Source organism: Solanum tuberosum, unplaced genomic scaffold (genome assembly GCF_000226075.1).
Source record: "Solanum tuberosum cultivar DM 1-3 516 R44 unplaced genomic scaffold, SolTub_3.0 scf00050, whole genome shotgun sequence".
Taxonomy (NCBI): domain Eukaryota; kingdom Viridiplantae; phylum Streptophyta; class Magnoliopsida; order Solanales; family Solanaceae; genus Solanum; species Solanum tuberosum.
In genome coordinates this window covers 1836192-1854621 of record NW_006238975.1, presented here as the reverse complement: position 1 = coordinate 1854621, position 18430 = coordinate 1836192, and positions in this window count along the sequence as shown.

The window sequence follows — 18430 nt, the reverse complement described above, 5'->3', positions numbered from 1 at the left end:
TATCGCGGAGAATGTGTCTTGTTGCTTGTGTTGCCAGCAGGTGAAAGTCAACTATTTTAGGTTTGGATGTGAGTTTCAGAGATTACGCATTTCGAAGTAGAAGTGGGAGTGCATCACCATGGACTTCGTTATTGTTATTACCCAAGATGACCCCCGGCCCCCTAGACGTAACATGGAACCTAGAGCCATAAGCGACCCCAAGCTAACCACATTGTGTAGCATGAAAACATACATAACTTAAATGACATGGAAAGGGGAATAAAGTCTCAAATGACTGACATAACATAATAGAGAAGTCTGAATACGACGACTCATGTGCGGAAATACTAATGTCTAAAATAACATCTAAACATAAGTAAATTGATTGGACAAGTTCCTAGCTCACTAGAACAATCTAAAAATTGATAAGGAAGTCTAAAATGAACATAGGAAACCATAAGTGGCATGTCCCCGAACCATGAGGATTCACCTAAGTAGTGTATGGCTAATAAGAGTCTGTACTAACCATGAGCCTGATGGGATGCATTAGAATTTATATTATGAAACAATATAGGCCGAAAAGTATACGGTCAGTACTCGAAATGTACTGTGTATAGGAAAGTGCATGAACATGACATAATAACATGTTAAGTCTGAAAACATGCTAATAGAATGACCAAGTAAACATAACATGAAAATTGATGATCTAATTTTGAAAACATAGTAGCAGGTCATGCATTAGTCTGAAAATCATAGTCATATGTGGGAGATACTGTTAACCGACATAAACTATGTGAACTACAACATGGAGTTTAGTATTCTTCTCCCACACCAAAAAGAGAGTGTCCTACTAGCCAAGGTAAGGATTATGAGTCTGAGTCAAGGTGGATCCACAAGTTAAAGTCTGTAAAGACTAAGTCCTACGAGGCACATAGTTCTGGACAAAGAGATTGCTACTAAAGGTCTCATGCCTCGACTAATTGGTGGGCCTTTATCCTTAAGTTCACTCGGTGTTAAGTAAACTTCCAACAAAAAATATGCATAGTCATGGAAACAGTAATAATTTGATAATACATAATCATTCATGGGAAAATACATAATCATAAGAGTAGCTCCTTAAAATAGGATAACATAATATAATCTGAGATATGCTTTATCTGAAAACATCTAAATCATGATAATCATATAAATTGAATGATACTTTACCCGAAAGCATCCATAATTCATCAAAAAAAATTCATATCATAATGCATGCATATTGAAATAGCTTAGTCATGATCATAAAAATACTTGCATAGCATGGGCTCACAAAAATACCATTGAAAACATTATTTTGATCAAATCATGCATAGTGAGATCAATCATAAAGAATGAACTGAAATTCTACTAGAACCCATAAGAAATCATGACCCTAGCTTTTGGGTAGATCATAAATTGAGAAATTTAGGTTTCTTTGGGACTCAATGTGTGAAGAAGAACCCATTGAGGAAGTTTTCACATACCTTGATAGAAACCCTAGGTGAAATCCTTTGATGGAGACTTGAAACTTGGAACCCTAGCTTTGCTTGAGGGAGAAGACTTGAGAGAGAAGAAACTTGATTTGGTAGAATGAGAGTGAATGGGGGAGGTTAGGGGTCTTACGGATCGGTTAAAGTCCTTTAAATTATCCCAAAATGACGTATTATAGGAATTAAAAGAGTAGGAAAAAATCCAACTACTCTTGGGAAATAATTGTTGACCAGGTTCTACGGACGCCTTCTACGATCCGTAGAACTGTCCACGGTCCATCAACGGTCTCGTCATGTCCAACCATAAAAAATACAAGTTTCAAAACCTTCAATCCACGTACGGTCCATGGAACCTTGAACGAGTCGTACAACCTCTCGTACATCCATACTTGAAGTCAAATTTTTTGAAGTCTAACACTTGGATCTACGGACTCTTCCATGGTTTGTAGAATCGTCCATGGTTCGTGAAACCCATCCGTCTTGGTCAAGCCAAAATTCCAACTTTCTGAGGTTCCATCCATGAGTGGCTTCCACGGACCGTGGAACCTTGTACGGTCCATGAATTGTTAGTTTTGGAAATCTTTTCAAAACGGGCTTGGTACTCGTATTAAGTTTAGTACGACCTTTCATCCACAAATCGATGGGCAAGCGAAGTGTACTATCCAAACTTTGGAGGATATGTTGAGAGCTTCTGTGATTGAATTCAAGGGAAATTAGGATGATCATTTGCCTTTTATTGAGTTTGATTATAATAATAGCTATCATTCAAGCATTGATATGACTTCATTTGAGGCTCTTTATGGTAGGAGGTGTAGGTCTCATATAGGTTGGTTTGAAGTTGGTGAGGTTGTTTTGATAGGTCTTGAGTTGGTACATGAGGCTATGGAGAAAGTTCGGCTTATTAGAGAAAGGTTGAAAACAACTCGACAAAAGTCCTACGCCGATGTTAGAAGGAGAGATCTAGAATGTGATGTTGATGATTGGGTCTACTTGAAAATTTCACCCATGAAGGGTGTGATGAGGTTTGGAAAAAAAGAGAAGCTTAGTCCCTGTTATGTGGCCCATATAAAATTTAGAGGCATATTGGTAAGATTGCTTATGAACTTAATTTTCCTAATGACTTAGCATCGGTGCATTCGATTTTCCATGTCTCCATGTTGAAGAAATGTGTTGGTGATCCGATATCTATATAGTACCATTGGAGAACCTTGGTACAAAATAGAGTCTTTCTTATGAAGAGGTTACAGTTGAGATTTTAGACCGATACGTCTGGAAGTTGAGAAACAAAAAAGTTACTTCCGTGAAGGTTCTTTGGAGGAATTAGTTAGTTGAAGGTGGAACTTGGGAGGCCGAGATCGATAAGATGTTCTGATACCCTTATTTCTTTCCATCCGTCCCTACTCTAGCTTGAGGTATTTAGTTCCTCATGGTTCACTCTTTTGATATCACGTGTCTTAGTCATCCCCATGTTTCCTCATGCATGCATGCTCATGAAAACTTGCTTTTGAGAAAATGAGTTAACTTGATTGATTTCTCTATGTTTTATGTGCATTTGAGTATGAGTTGCATATATGCCGTATGAAATGATGTTTTGGATATGCTTTAGCTTGGAATCGATTTTTCCTCCTCGAATATGTGTATTTATGTGATTTCATTCATATTGGTTGTTAGATCTTGTTCCTACCCTCTATATGATGTCTTGAGCTCCCTTCGAGGATGAATGTTCCTAAGGGGGAGATATTGTAACACCTCAGATTCAGAAAAGAAGGAAAATACAGTTTTTAGGCTAAGGCTTGTGTCTATGGGTCCCATTTACGGACCATAGAAGGCAATCGTAGGTAGTCGAAAAATAATTTTTCAAAAATCAAGTCTCAGTACCCTTTTTACAATTCACCAGGATGGTCCGCCATTCCTTGTACGAGTCGTAGATAAGTCTCATAGGTGAGCCCCAGACTTAGTGAAATTTTATGGGTCAAAGTTGGTTTCTATGATTGGCATGTACGGAACGTAGGGAGACATACGAGTAGTACATGGGTTCCATCAAAAGTTGGATAAATTAAGGGTCCTAGTAAGCTTTCTACGGGTGACCAATACGATCAATGAGTCGGTATGTATTTTAAAGGGGCTTTTGGGTCTTTTCCTAATTATTTTAACTCGATGCTACATTGTTTTACCCTCTACCTTAACCCCTATATAAAGGTTGTAAGCCCCAAATCACCCACTTTCAACTCATTCTCCTAAATTTCCTAAAACTCCCTAAAGTCATCCTCTCAAATTCTCTCAAGGCTAAGGAAGAAGCAGAAGAGCTAGGGTTCCATTCAAGTCTCTAATTCACCATCTTTCTTGGGCTTTTAACATCAAGGTATGGAGTCCTTTCCTCCATAGGGTTCCTAAATTCTCAAATTTTACAAAGCTAGATTATCCAATCAAAGTTAGGATTTTATTCAATCTTCATGGGTTCTTTTCAATTTTGATCAAATTGATTGTTTTCTATCTATTTATGCATGAATTGAAGTAATTACATGTTTTGAAGTTAAATTCATATAAACCCATGCATGCCCCCACAAATTTTAGACTATGAGCACATGATCAAGTTTATGAAATATGGAAGATGAATTTATGAAGATATGTATGTTCTTTCTATGGAATTTATATGAATGATTTAATGTTGCTTTGAGAGTAAAGCATCGATGTTGTTTTTGGGAAAGGTTATTCTCACATAAAGGATTCATAGGGTTGAAAGGCTTTTCTCAACTAAATTTGAATCAAGATTTAGGAGCTATTCTAAATGAACTCTAGCTTGGATTGGCTACTTAATTGTGTCTTTTCATAAATGATAAGATGAATATGATTAATGACTATTCCGTGGGATTTATGCTTAGCACCGAGTGAACTAGCGGCGATTACCCATGTCCCATAAACTATGTGTCACCATAGGATGATTGTCTTAGATAGACATTAGCTAATGGATACAATTTAGCTTAATTTTATGGTTCTTACCTTGGCAAGTAAAGACATCTCTTTTCGGTGTGGGATAGACACCAGTTCCATGTTATAGCTCACATGGTCTATGTCGGGTAATGGAAAACTTCCCACAATAACGAATTAAGGTTACTTTCTAAAAGTACCTCTCAAATGTGTTTTAAATATGTCTAGCGTGCATTGACCATGATTATGACTTATGTTTTCTAACATGTTATTTTATGATTTAACTTGGTCATTGCATGCCATGTAAAGTCCATTTTATCATGATTTCATAACTCTTATGCATTGTTATTATACTTAGTACATTCCATGTACTAATGCATATTTGTGCCTACATTGTTTCACCAATGTAGGTTCTGACACTTTTATTTCGCACACTCGTGGCTAGACATCCCTTGGGTGCTTCAGTTGAATATTGGTGAGTCATCATGTTCCGATGACCGAGACTCCTTTATTACTTTATGTCATTTTCGTTTCACACTTGTGTGTTATGTATGTGTTACGTCCCAATTACTTTCCTTATGATGTACTAGATGGCTTTGAGATTTATGTTAGACTTTCGCTTTTGTCAAACTTTTTATGATATAAGACTGTCATGTTGAATTCTTTAAAATTCTATTATCTTGTATGATGTATGCTAAGTGGCTTGTGTAGGGCCTCTTGGGGTTTTATACGTCATGTTACGCCTAGGGTATACTTTGGGTCGTGACAAAGCGAATCGATTCTTTAACTCTTGAAAATTTTTCTCACAAGCTTCCAACCATTGAAATTTCACCTTTTTCTGAGTCAAAGGCAAAGCAATAGAGGAAAACTCTTCCACAAACCTTCTATAATAACTAGACAAACCCAATAAACTTTGAATATCTGAAGGGGAAAGAGGTCTAGGCCTATTTTTAATTGCCTTACCCATCTTAGGATCAACCTGAATACCTTTATAGGAATAATTTGGCCAAGGAATGCAACAGACCTCAACTAAAACAGTCACTTGATAAACTTAGTAAACAACTGATAATCATCCTTGAGGTATTTCAATATAATCCTTAGATGATCGACACACTCATCTTTGTGAGTAAATCAATATATCATCAATAAACAGGATCACAAACATATCAAACCATTGCTTGAACACTTTGTTCATTAGGTCCATGAAAGCTATGTGGGCATTTGTCAAACAAAGTGACATCACTAAGAACTCATAGTGACCATACTGAGTTTGAAAAGTCATCTTTGGAATTTCACTTTCTCGTACTTTCAATTGATGATACCCTGATTGAAGATTAATCTTTCAGGAGAAACTAGCACCCTAGAGTTGATAAAAAATGACCTTGTTCAATTGTCGATAATCAATACACATAGGTCTATTCCTAGCTACAGCTAATGGAGATCCCATTTATCATTTGAGTGCACAAAGTTCCTATATCTCCACAACTTTTCTCATACCTTAGTAGGAGTTATTCACGTCTAAATGAACCATGTGATTGGTCGAGAGCATCATATCCTGAAGAAACAAAACTAGTAGGCACATCTTTGAAGATGAATGCATGCTCATTTATGTCATTGATCATGAACTCAACAATTATGTGGATTCTTTGCACAATGAAGATTTGGATCTTTGCCTTCTTTGTGTTGGGTGGTTGATATATAAATTGCTACATGAGGAGGCGAGAAAAAAAATGATGGATGAAATGAAGCTATGTGAAGAGGTCACAGGTTCTTGAAGATATTTCTTCCAAAAGAGGGCAGTGATGAGACAATGTAGTTGGGGAGCACATATATGAAAGTAAAAAAAAATATGTAAATCATATTTATAGGATCTTGCACTTTGATTTTTTGTAGATTTCCTTTTATATATATATGACATAACAAATCTTAGCTTTGACATATTAACAACTCACATGGTGTATATTTTTTCCTATGCTCTTTTACCTAAATGACAAACCACGCCCTTGCGATCAATTTTTGGAGTCAAGGTAGAATAAGTGCAACACGTGCATCTCGTGTTCTATACGTGCATCTTATGTGTGATACAAGCATTTCGTGCACTGTACGTGCATCTCGTGCGTGATATTTTAAATGTTTTCATTTTATAACCTAGCCTAGTCTGATTTGACCCCTTAAAAGTGCATCAATTTCAATTAATCCTTTTAATTTCATTTTTTCATTCAATATTCTTATTTTTTCCTTTATTTCCCTTTTATTTTATTCCATTTTCTTAAATTATTTGATAAAACTTCAGGTTAATTATTCTTAATGTATTGAATAGTTGTCATGGAATTATAATTCATGTAAATTTTTATGCCTTGTATGTCTCATACTTTTCTCGATTTTTCACAGTAAATATTTATGGTTTTAACTATAATTAAGGTGGTACTACTATCACGAATGACTTCTTGGTCACATTCTCAGAACAAATCCACTAAGAGTAAAGAAGATCACGACAAATAACTTTTGTGCTTATCTCATTATTTGTCTTATGCTCTTTACATCTATTGTGTAATTATCATTCATTGGCCACGACAAATAATTTTGAGTTTATCTCTATATCCGGTTCATGCTCTTCAAATTTATTGTGAAAGTCTTGTTCATTCCATTAGTAAGGATTTGCTCATGCACTTATCAAATGTTGGGGAAAGAATCCAGTACTTATTATCTGGTTTGTCCTTCTCCTTGTTTGAAACGCCTTTTGTGGCTTGATTCCCAAATGAACTTGGGCACTAGTAGACCTCTCAATCATCGGATGTAGCATATCATTCATATAAACAGTTGAAATTTTTACTTTTTGATTGTCTATTTTTATGTTTTATAAGTTCTTAATCCATTTACATTGCATATCATGCTTAGGAAATTTAATGTTTTACAGGTGATTTTCGTCATATGCCGTGAACTTAATATAGGAGAAATGAAAGACTGGATTTCACTTACATTTAGAAATTATGGTGCAATGTGGATACATTCTTACCAAAGAAATCAATTGTCTACTTTCCATAATCTCAAATAGGTGTTTCAGTGTAGTAGCCATTTTTCCGTTCCAGTAATTCATGTCTCTTTCTTAATGAGACGCCAAGGTTTCTCATTGAGAAAAGGAGAAAAGGAGAAAAGGAGAATGAACAATGCAAAAGTATCTCTCGGGAGGATAAGAAGAAGTGGAGTGGAAGCAGAGCTACAAGACTTAGCAACCTCGATAGAGAGAAGAGAAGAGGCAATATAAGAGATTGTCGCATTTGCCCCTTCTAATGGTTAACATAGTGTCCAAATTAATACAAGAAGTCATAGGTTTAGACTCGATGGTATACTTTGGGCCTATGTTCCTTCAATCTATATGATATTTCTATCACGGCTCTTTGCTAGAGTAAATCAAACTGTAATCGTCGAATTTACCTATACAACTACACCTTCTTTGGATGACAGAGGATATTAATTTCCACATGTGTAGCATGTTTTTGGCTCAACTATTTTATCATTTTTTGGTTAGATTTTTCTTAAAGACACTTTTATTTTTGAAATAATATATATAACGTTTCCTAATATTTTCAATTTTTTTTATTAAGTCTACTCATCTGTGGTTACTAATTTCTACATGTGTAGGCATGGTTTTGGCTCGGGTACATCGTTATTTATTTTTTTAGTGGTTAGATTTCTCTTAAAGACATTTTTATTATTGAAATAATATATATAATTTTTCCTATATTTCTAGGTTTGTTTATTAGGTCTATTCCTAGCTAGAGCTAATAGAGATCCTATCAATCATTTAAGTGCAAAAAATTCTTATATCTCCACAACTTTTTCCATACCCAAGTGGAATTTTATTCAGCTCTAAATGGACCACGTGATTGGATGAAAGCATCATATCCTGAAAGAACTAAACTACTAGGTATATCTTTGAAGATGAATGCATGCTCATTCATGTCATTGATCATGAACTCGAAAATTAAGTATATTATTTGCAAAATGAAGATTTGACTTTTCATTTTATTTGTGTTGGGTGGTTGATATATATATTGCTAATTGAGGAGGCGAGAAAAAAAAGATGGTGGATCACATGAAGCTATGTGAAGAGGTCACTAGTTTTTTAAGATATATTTTTCAAAAGAGGATAGTGATGATACATTGTAGCTGGGGAGCACACATATATGAAAGTAAAACAAATATGCAAATCATATTTTTAACATTAAAGCAAAAAAGCAAAGCAAGTTCCAGGGATGCAGGCAAATGGGGGTTTCTCGATAGTCCAAAACTAGTGATCTAGGCTTCTCCAGCAAAGAATCGACGTATGCCGAGTAGACTGCAATTTGTGGCACCATATCCTACCTATTCCTAAGAGAATTCTCCAAAGTGGGATTGTATATTAACTCAGTCTTCGACGAAGAAGGTTCAGGCATGCTTCGACTTAGCCCTATGATCCGCTAATTCATCTCTTTTTCTGGTATTCCGCAAAGGATATATATATATATATATATATATATATTAGCTTTGACATATTAACAATTAACATGTTGTATGTTTTTTCTTATACTCTTTTACCTAAATAACAAATCACGCCTTTGCGATCAAGTTTTGGAGTCAAGGTAGAATAAGTGAAGCACGTGCATCTCGTGTGTGCTACATGCATTCTGTGCGCTATACATGCATCTCGTGCATGATATTTTAAATGTTTTATTTTTTTAAGCCAACCTAGCACGATTTGACCCTTGAAAAGTGGATCAATTTCAATTAATCCTCTTAATTTCATTTTTTCATTCAATATCTTTATTTTTCCTTCATTTCCCCTTTTTTTTAATTCCATTTTTTAAAATTATTTGATAAAACTTTAGGCTAATTATTCTTAATTTTTGAATAGTTTTCGTGGAATTATAATTCCAATAATTTCTGTTGCCTTGTATGTCTCGCACGCTCCTCAATTTTTCACACTAAATACTTATGGTTTTAAATTATAATTAAGGTGGTATTACCACCACATATAACTTCTTGGTCACATTCTTAGAAGAAATCCACTAAGAGTAATGAAGACCACGACAAATATCTTTTGCGCTTATCTCATTATCTGGTTCATGCTCTTCACATCTATTGTGCAAGTCTAATTCATTGGCCATGACAAATAATTTTTAGTTTATCTCAATATCTGGTTCATTCTCTTCACATCTATTGTGCAAGTCTCGATCATTTCATTAGTATGGATTACCCGTGCACTTATTCAGTGCTGGGGAAGGAAGTCGATACTTATTATCAGGTTGTCCTTCTTTTAGTTGGAAGCAACTTTTGTGGCTTGGTTCCCAAATAAGGTTGTGGCATTAGTAGACCTATCAATCATCGGATGTGGTATACCGTTTCTATAACATGTTGAAAATTTTACACTTTGATTGTATATTTATATGTTTTAGAAGTTCTTAATCCACTTAGATTGCATATCTTACTGAGAAAATTTAATAATTTATAGGTGATTTTCATCATATGTCGTGACCTTAATCTAGGCGACATGAAAAACTGGATCTCACTTACATTAAGCAATTATGTTGCAATGTGAAAACACTCTGACCAAAGGAATCAACTTGTCCATTTCCCATAATCTCAAATAGATTTTTTGGTGTAGTAGACTTTTTTCTATTCCAGTGATTCCGTTATATAATTCTTACTGATACCCCAAGGTTTCTCATTGAGAAAAAGAGAATGAAAGAGGCAAAAGTGGCTCTCAAAACGATAAGAATAAGTGAAGTGAAAGTAGAGATGCAAGACTAACAACCTCAATAGAGAGAAGACAAGAGTCAATGGAAGAGATTGCCGCATTCGCCCCTTCTAGTGGTTAACATAGTCCCAATTAATACAAGAAGTCATAGGCTTAGACTTGATAGTATACTTTGGGATTATGTTCCTTCAATCATATTTCTGTCACGACTCTTTGCTAGAGTAAATCGGGTTGTAGTTACCGAATTTACTTGTACGACTTACACCTTCTTTGGCCGACGAGAGATATTAATTTTCACGCGTGTAGGTATGTTTCTTGCGCAGGTACTTCATAATTTCTTTTTTAGTTAGATTTATTTTAAAGACATTTTTATTATCGAAATAATATATATATATATATATATTTATAATTTCCCCCTATATTTTTAGGTTTGTTTATTAGGTCTATTCGTCTGTGGATACTAATTTCCACAAGTTTTTGGCTCAGGTATTTCATCATTTCTTTTTTTGATGGTTAGATTTCTCTTAAAGACATTTTTATTATTGAAATAATATATATAATTTTTTCAATATTTCTAGGTTTGTTTATTAAGTCTATTCCTAGCTTGAGCTAATGAAGATTCTATCTATCATTTGAGTGCACAAAATTTCTATATCCCCACAACTTTTCTCATACCCTAGTAGGAGTTTATATACGTCTAAATGGACCATGTGATTGGATGAGAGCATCATATCCTGAAGGAACAGAACTACTAGGCACATCATTGTAGATGAATGCATGTTCATTCATGTCATTGATCATGAACTCAATAATTATGTGAATTCTTTGCACAATGAAGATTTGGATTTCCTCCTTTTTTGTGTTGTGTGGTTGATATAAAAAGTTCTACCTGAGGAGGCGAGAAAGAAATGGTGGATCAAATGAATCCACGTGAAGAGGTCACTAGCTTTTGAAGATATCTCTTTCAAAAGAGGGCAGTGATGAAACAATGTAGCTGGGGAACTCATATATGGAAGTAAAAAATTAATATGTAAATCATATATTGTATATAGTTGTATTGTTGTATGAAAGAACACATCTTAGCTTTGACATATCAATAAAGCACATGGTGTATGTTTTTTCTATGCTATTTTACCCAAATAACAAACCACACCCTTGCGATCAATTTCTGAAGTCAAGGTAGAATAAGTGCAACACGTGCATCTCGTGCGTTGTGCGTGCATCTCATGTGTGGTACATGCATTTTGTACGTTGTACATGCATTTTGTGCATGATATGTGCATCTCGTGCTTTGTAGGTGCATCTCGTGCATGGTATGTGGATCTCATGTGCCATACATGCATCCTATGCATCAATATAATTTTTTTTGAATTCATCTTATTTCAACGAAGAATGTTTTATTTACAAAGCAAAAACTACAACTTGCAATGTATGATATTTAGAAAAATATTATCCGAAGATTTTAGTCATCTTTAAAAATCTATATCATTTTTCATTATATATATCTTGAATATATACAAGAATTATTAATCCTTTTATGATCTTCCAAGAGAGGTTAGGGGACACTTTATAATGGACAAGTAACAAATTTTTCAGCTTTTGTATTAGACAAATTCTTCAACTTTCGTATTAGATAAAATTTTCAACTTTCGTATTAGACAAATTCATAAGGTATTTAAAGTTTTAGAATTTCAAATTATATCAATTCATCTATTCTTTCATACATTATTACAACTACATACCAACATATATAAGGAATACTACAGAAAAATAAACCACAAGATCCTAAATATGATTTGCACAGTTTCTTGACTTTAATATGTAGCATCCCCTAACTATACGATCTCATCAATACCATCATTTGGCAGAAATTTCCTCCTAAACTAGTCTCCTTCTATATATCTTCATTTGATTCCCCATTCTTAAATGTATATATCAATCACCCAATGTAATTTTTATATCAACATTCCAATGAAAAGAACACCAATATTAAACAAGACGAACTCCTGAGTCTGCATAACGCAAAAAATTAACATAATTGTTAGGTACCTAACCACAAAGTTGTATACAAATGTGAAAATTAGGGTCTTCTGTCAACCACAGAAGGTGTAAGTCAAATAGTTAAATTCGTTGACTCTAATCTGAATGACACTAACAATGAGTGGGGCAACGATAGAGATCACATGGTTGGTATGTCCTATGGACTGAAGGAACATAGGCCTGAATTATACCATAAAGTTTAAACCTAGGAATCGATGTATAAATTGAGATGCTACGTTAACCACTAGAAGAGGTGAATGCAACAATATCTTCTATTGCCCTTGTTTTCTTTCTCTATCAAGTCTGTTGAATCATTCAACTCTTCTTCCACTCATTTTCATATCCTCCTAAGATTCAATTTTGCCTCGTTCATTTTCTCTTTTCAATGAAAAACTAGGGATTTCAATAAGGAAGAAAAGAGATAATGGAATGACAAAAAGAGGACAACACTGAAAGGACCAGTCATTCAAATTTGAGATTATGAAAAGTGGCCATGTTAATCCTTTGGTCAAGTATTTCTATATTACAACATGACATAAAAGGTAAGTGAGATTCAATCTTTCACATCTCTCACATTATCTCCCGTCACATAATTGAAATCATGAATCAAAAAATTGATATAAAGGTAGAAATTATTTATCGCGGCCGTCACTACTCTTTTGTGAATTGCTTCTAAGAATGTTAACAAGAAGCCAACCATGGGGTAGAACCATACGAATCATAATTTAAATATTATCATTTCAGATAGGTTTATTGTGAAGAATCATTTGTATTTGTTGATTAAATTAAGTAAAAAGACTTTTTCTTTAAAATATAAATAAATTTGAAGTAATATTCATTTTTAAATATGTGTTTGTCCTCCTAAGTTTTCTGGAATTATAGGGATGTTGTTCTAGATATTCTTGTCATATGAATCACTGATATGTCTGGACCGATAAAGAATGTAAGTTGAGAATATTATTATATTTTTAAAATTTTTATCTACATTTTTTAATGAAGGCGTACTATTTTTCATATGAAAGTGTTTGATGAGGAAATACTTGTTGAAACCGTGACATCATTCCGCTGACACCAGACACGATAAATAGCAGTGTGTCTGACATAAAAATTATGGTGCGCCAGACACAACACATAGCGTTGCTCTAGCATTGCATCATCAGAGGCGAGTTTAATAAATTGTTGTGACCTAGCCTAGCTCGACATGACCCCTTGACAAATGGAGAAATTAAGAAAGTATTGATATAACTAACATTTATGCAGTTTCATTACTAACATAATTTTGTTCTTTTAGGATAGGATGCTCTAGTGCAATCACAAGGTCCATTTAATAATGAATAGAACCCTTTTAAGGAAATGACAAATAACAGACACATTTTTTTTATTTAATGAGGATGAACTGATTTTCTAATGAAAATGTTTAGGAAGGAAATACTTTTTGAAGATAGTTACTTCGTTCCACTGGATTCAGACATAACAAATAACGGTGCTCTAGCATTGGAATGTCAAAGGTATATTTTAGTTCTCACCGATCCTTAATAAATAGTAATGCATAAACCGATATGAAAAAAAACCAACTCTTCCTAAATTTGAAATATTATATCTTTTACAACTTTACCAATGAAGTGTAGATATTGTTATGAACCTTATCATAATATGTTTTCATTTGAATAAATAAACAATGTAAGTACAAAGTTCATCGATTATAGGGATAAGAGAAGAAAAAGTGTTGTATAAGTGTACACATGTATTCAGACTTGATTCACACCATGTTTAAATATATAATTAGCATGTACAATACAAACTTAAATAATGAAATATAAATTGGCCTTAATTTATTTGTTCTAATTAAAAAACATGCTACAATATGCCTTAATCGGCACTAAAGAATCAACCACGATGTTACTTTCAATATAGACATGAACAAATTGAATAAAATCTACCTTCAGTAACACTCTTCAGCTTTTAAAAATAAAATCTGCAAAATTGAATCCTGCTACCTAACTCTCGTCATTTATTTTAGGTGAAATTATTTGGGAGACCCCTGTACTTAGTTTCGTTTGTCAGTTGAACCCTCTTACTCATCACTTTGCCAACTAAACCCTTAAACCCATCACCACATTTTAAACCTTTTTCTCCTCCAGTGTGCGTGTAAGAGACTCGATTACTCATGAAATTCCACATCATTTTGTTTGCCACGTACGAAATTAAGTGTTAAAAATAAGCAAATCAAATAGATCAATTTTGTAATTTCTGAAAAATTTCAAATAGTCCTCTTCTTCATATTTGGTCTCGAATTAAGAACCAAATTCATTCCCAATAAATAATTTTTTTCTCAATTTAACTTGTAAATTCAACTACAAGTTCACAAACCCAAACCCAATGAACCCCAATCAAAATCTATATATATCTATATAATAGTAGATGTGATAACGCATACGTGTCAGCACCACAAAATTTGTAGATATATTAAATAATAAATAAAAAATTAAAAAATAAAACATTTAAAAAAACATAAATTAAAAACAGTTTTTAAATTTGGTTTACCTTAAAAACTGTTGACTGTTTTAATTTAATTTCTTTAAAATTTGTTTACGTTATTTTTTTTAAAAAATTGAATCATTGAATGTATTTGTTCCTAATAAATTGCTAACTGCAAAATATTTTTAATGAATTTTAAAAATGTAAAAGTTAAAATTAAAACTATACATGATATATAAATAATGGTGCTAAATTTTAGGAGCACGTAACAATAAAATAACTTATTTTCAATTCAAATTTAAAATTAACTACAATAATTCTAGCAAACTAATCTGTATCACCATTATTTATTTATTTATCACATTCGTCGATATTCCATTTCTTGAAATGATTAATTGGTAAAAATTAATAGTAAAAAGTTATTATATTTTAATAATAATAATATCTTCTATATCTATCTATATATAATAAAAAAAATTAAAAAGTGCCATGTGTCAGCACCATAAAATTCAATAATTTAAAAATTCAAAAAATAATTTAATTTAAAAAAAAATATGCATCTAAAATTAATCAAAAAAAGAAGAAGTAGTAAACTAAAATAATTCCATGTTTCTTTTTTCCTAAAATTAAAATTGGTTACTGTTTTTTTAATTTGAATTTTAAAATAATTAAAAATAATTTTTTTTTTGAAAATAATTAAAAAAGAAAACACGTGAAAAATAAATTTAAAACTGAATTTTAAATAGTTAAAAAAGAAAACTAAAAACTGCAAACATAGAAAAAGATGGAAAAGACGGTATAAAAAAATTGAAAATAACTGCTTTGACTTTTGATCAATTAAAAACTTGAATGGTCTTTTAAAATTAAAAACTAAAAAGCTTTAAAACATAAATTCTTTATTTAAATAAAAATTGTGTAACTAACTACATATTACCATATTTCCTCATAGAAAAGGAGCAATAGAATATAATATGTGGCTAAAGTAACTACTCCATGCATGATGGAGTCTTTTAAAACATAATTTATATTTAATTAACAAAATGAATTTTAAATATGAAATTAAAAACTAAAATATTTTAAAAGATAGGGATACTTTTTAATTTTAAACAAAAAAATGAATACGATAAAATCATAAAAGTTACAAAAAAAATGTTAACTAACTATTTTAAAATCTGTAGCTAAAATTATTACTCCACATACACACGATGGAGTCTTTTAAAAAAAAATTAAAATCTAAAAATCTTTTTAAAGGAAAATGATACTTTTCAATTTTAAACAAAGAAAAAAGGAAGATAAAATCAGAAAAGGAAAAAAATAATATTAACTAACTAAGGATAAATATGTGGTTGAAATAACTGTTCCCTGCATGCACGGTGAATTCTTCTTCAATTCATATTTTTCTTTTTCTTTTTATAATATTTGTAGGTGTTTGACCTTTTTTTTCCCTTCTATTTATGTTAAATATAATTAAAAATAAATAAAAATAGTTGTGTTTTTAATTCTTTTAATGTATGATTTATACATTATATTTTTAATATCAAAGTAAGATATGTTACTCCTCCATTAGTGAAGGAGATTCATTGAATAATGAAATTAAATTAACGATAATGTGAGGGTCTTTATGCTTGCTTTTTCCCTAGAAAAACAACAATATCCTTCTATAATATAATAATTAACTTAATTAATTTATATATTTAAACTACTCATTAACACCCACTACTAAACAAAGTAATGAATTAATAATCATTTTTTAAATAAAATGATTATTAAAAATTACAACTTATATATAATATAATCCTTTTAGATTTATGTGAGTTTACAGTGAAAATAAAAATAAATTGACATTTAAAATTAAATTTATAGATTTAAAACTACGATGTGTGTATATATAATTCTTTAAAATTTACTTGAGTTTATAATAAAAAATATATAAATGATATTTAATTGAAAATCACTAAATATAGTTATTGCAAAACAGTAAATCAAGCTTTTTTATCCCTGTTTAATAGCAAATATAACCTTACTGTTTATCACATATAAGGTTTGTTTGTCTTTTGATAATTAAATTAATTGATTTTCTGTAATTGTTACAATCCTAATAATAATTAAATATTTGTAATTGCTATATATATATATATTAAAAAAAATTAATCTTGACATTATCTTTTCCACTAAATTGCACATTAAAAAAATAATGAAAAGAAAAAAAAAATCAATTTCTTTTAACTGTACATTAACTTCCTATTTCTATTTTATCTGAAAAATAATAATAAATGTTAAAGTCTATAAAACTTCAACATATAGACCAGGTTATTCAATTATGAATATGAATAGTACATATTCTTAAGTAAACATATTAATATTAATTTTGAATTTAGTTAATGTAAAATTTAAAATTAACTTTTTAAAAATATGATTAATTGTCCATATATTAAACTGCACATTAAAAAAAATGAAAAATAAATAAACCAAAAAAATTCATAATACTCATATTAACTTTCCACATCATGTATTTTTTGCTTTCTTAAAAAAATAATAATCAAATTTTGACATAATTTAACTGAAAAGAAAAATAATTAATACTTAAAAATAGACACGTTGAATCAACATTCTTCCAAAAACAAAAATTGGAATGGTTCCACAAATTTATACTCACAATTACTGAAAAATAAATTAGAAAATAAAAAATCAATGTCCAACAAAAAAATTAAAAAATTAAACTAGACAATTATTTTTACAAAGTAAAAATTTAGGTGAGTTTATAATTTAAAAAAATATAAATTGATATTTATTTGAAAACTCACTAAATATGGTTACTACAAAATAGTAAATCAAGTTTTTTTTTACCCCTTTTTAATAGCAACTATAAAACAATAATGAAATACCTTTAATTACCGCTTGAACTTTTAAAAACTAATTAAAAAGATATATATTACTTTTTACTTCTATTTTATCTAAAAATAAGGATTAAAGTCAATAAAACTTCAACATATAAATCATATTATTTAATTATGAATATGAATTGAACATATTCTTAAGTAAACATATTGATATTAATTTATAATTTAGTTAATTTAAAATTCAAATTCAAATTAAACTTTTTAAAAGATGGTTAACTGGCCCTTTATTAAACTCCACATTAAAAAAAATGAAAAATAAATAAACGAATAAATTCATGTACATTAACTTCCTATTTGTGGCTATAATAACTACTCCATGCATGATGAAGTCTTTTAAAACATAATTTATATTTAACTAACTAATTATAAATATGTGGCTATAATAACTACTCCATGCATGATGAAGTCTTTTAAACATAATTTATATTTAATTAATAAAACTATTTTAAAAGCCAAAATTTAAAATAAAAAATATTTTAAAGATAATTTATATTCATGACAATGAAAGTGATCTGTTCCATTCACTTTCACGCACCTAATATGATATTTGGTTGTGTCAATGATTATATAAAGGGAAAATTGTATATAATAGCAAACTATTAATTCAAATTAAATGCTATAAATATAGTTTGATTTAGTTGTACCTCATATCAAACTGTTGCTATTTCACCTCTCTCTTGGTGAATCTCGCTCGCCACTCTCGTTCTCTCCCTCGCCTCTCTCGTTTTTTATACAAACGCAAGTGTATAAAGTGCGTTTGTGTTTGTATAAAGCGAGAGAAAATTGTATATATACATATATTTTCGTTCCCCTCTCTCCCCTCTCCCAGATCTCGCTCGCCACTCTCCCAAATCTCGCTC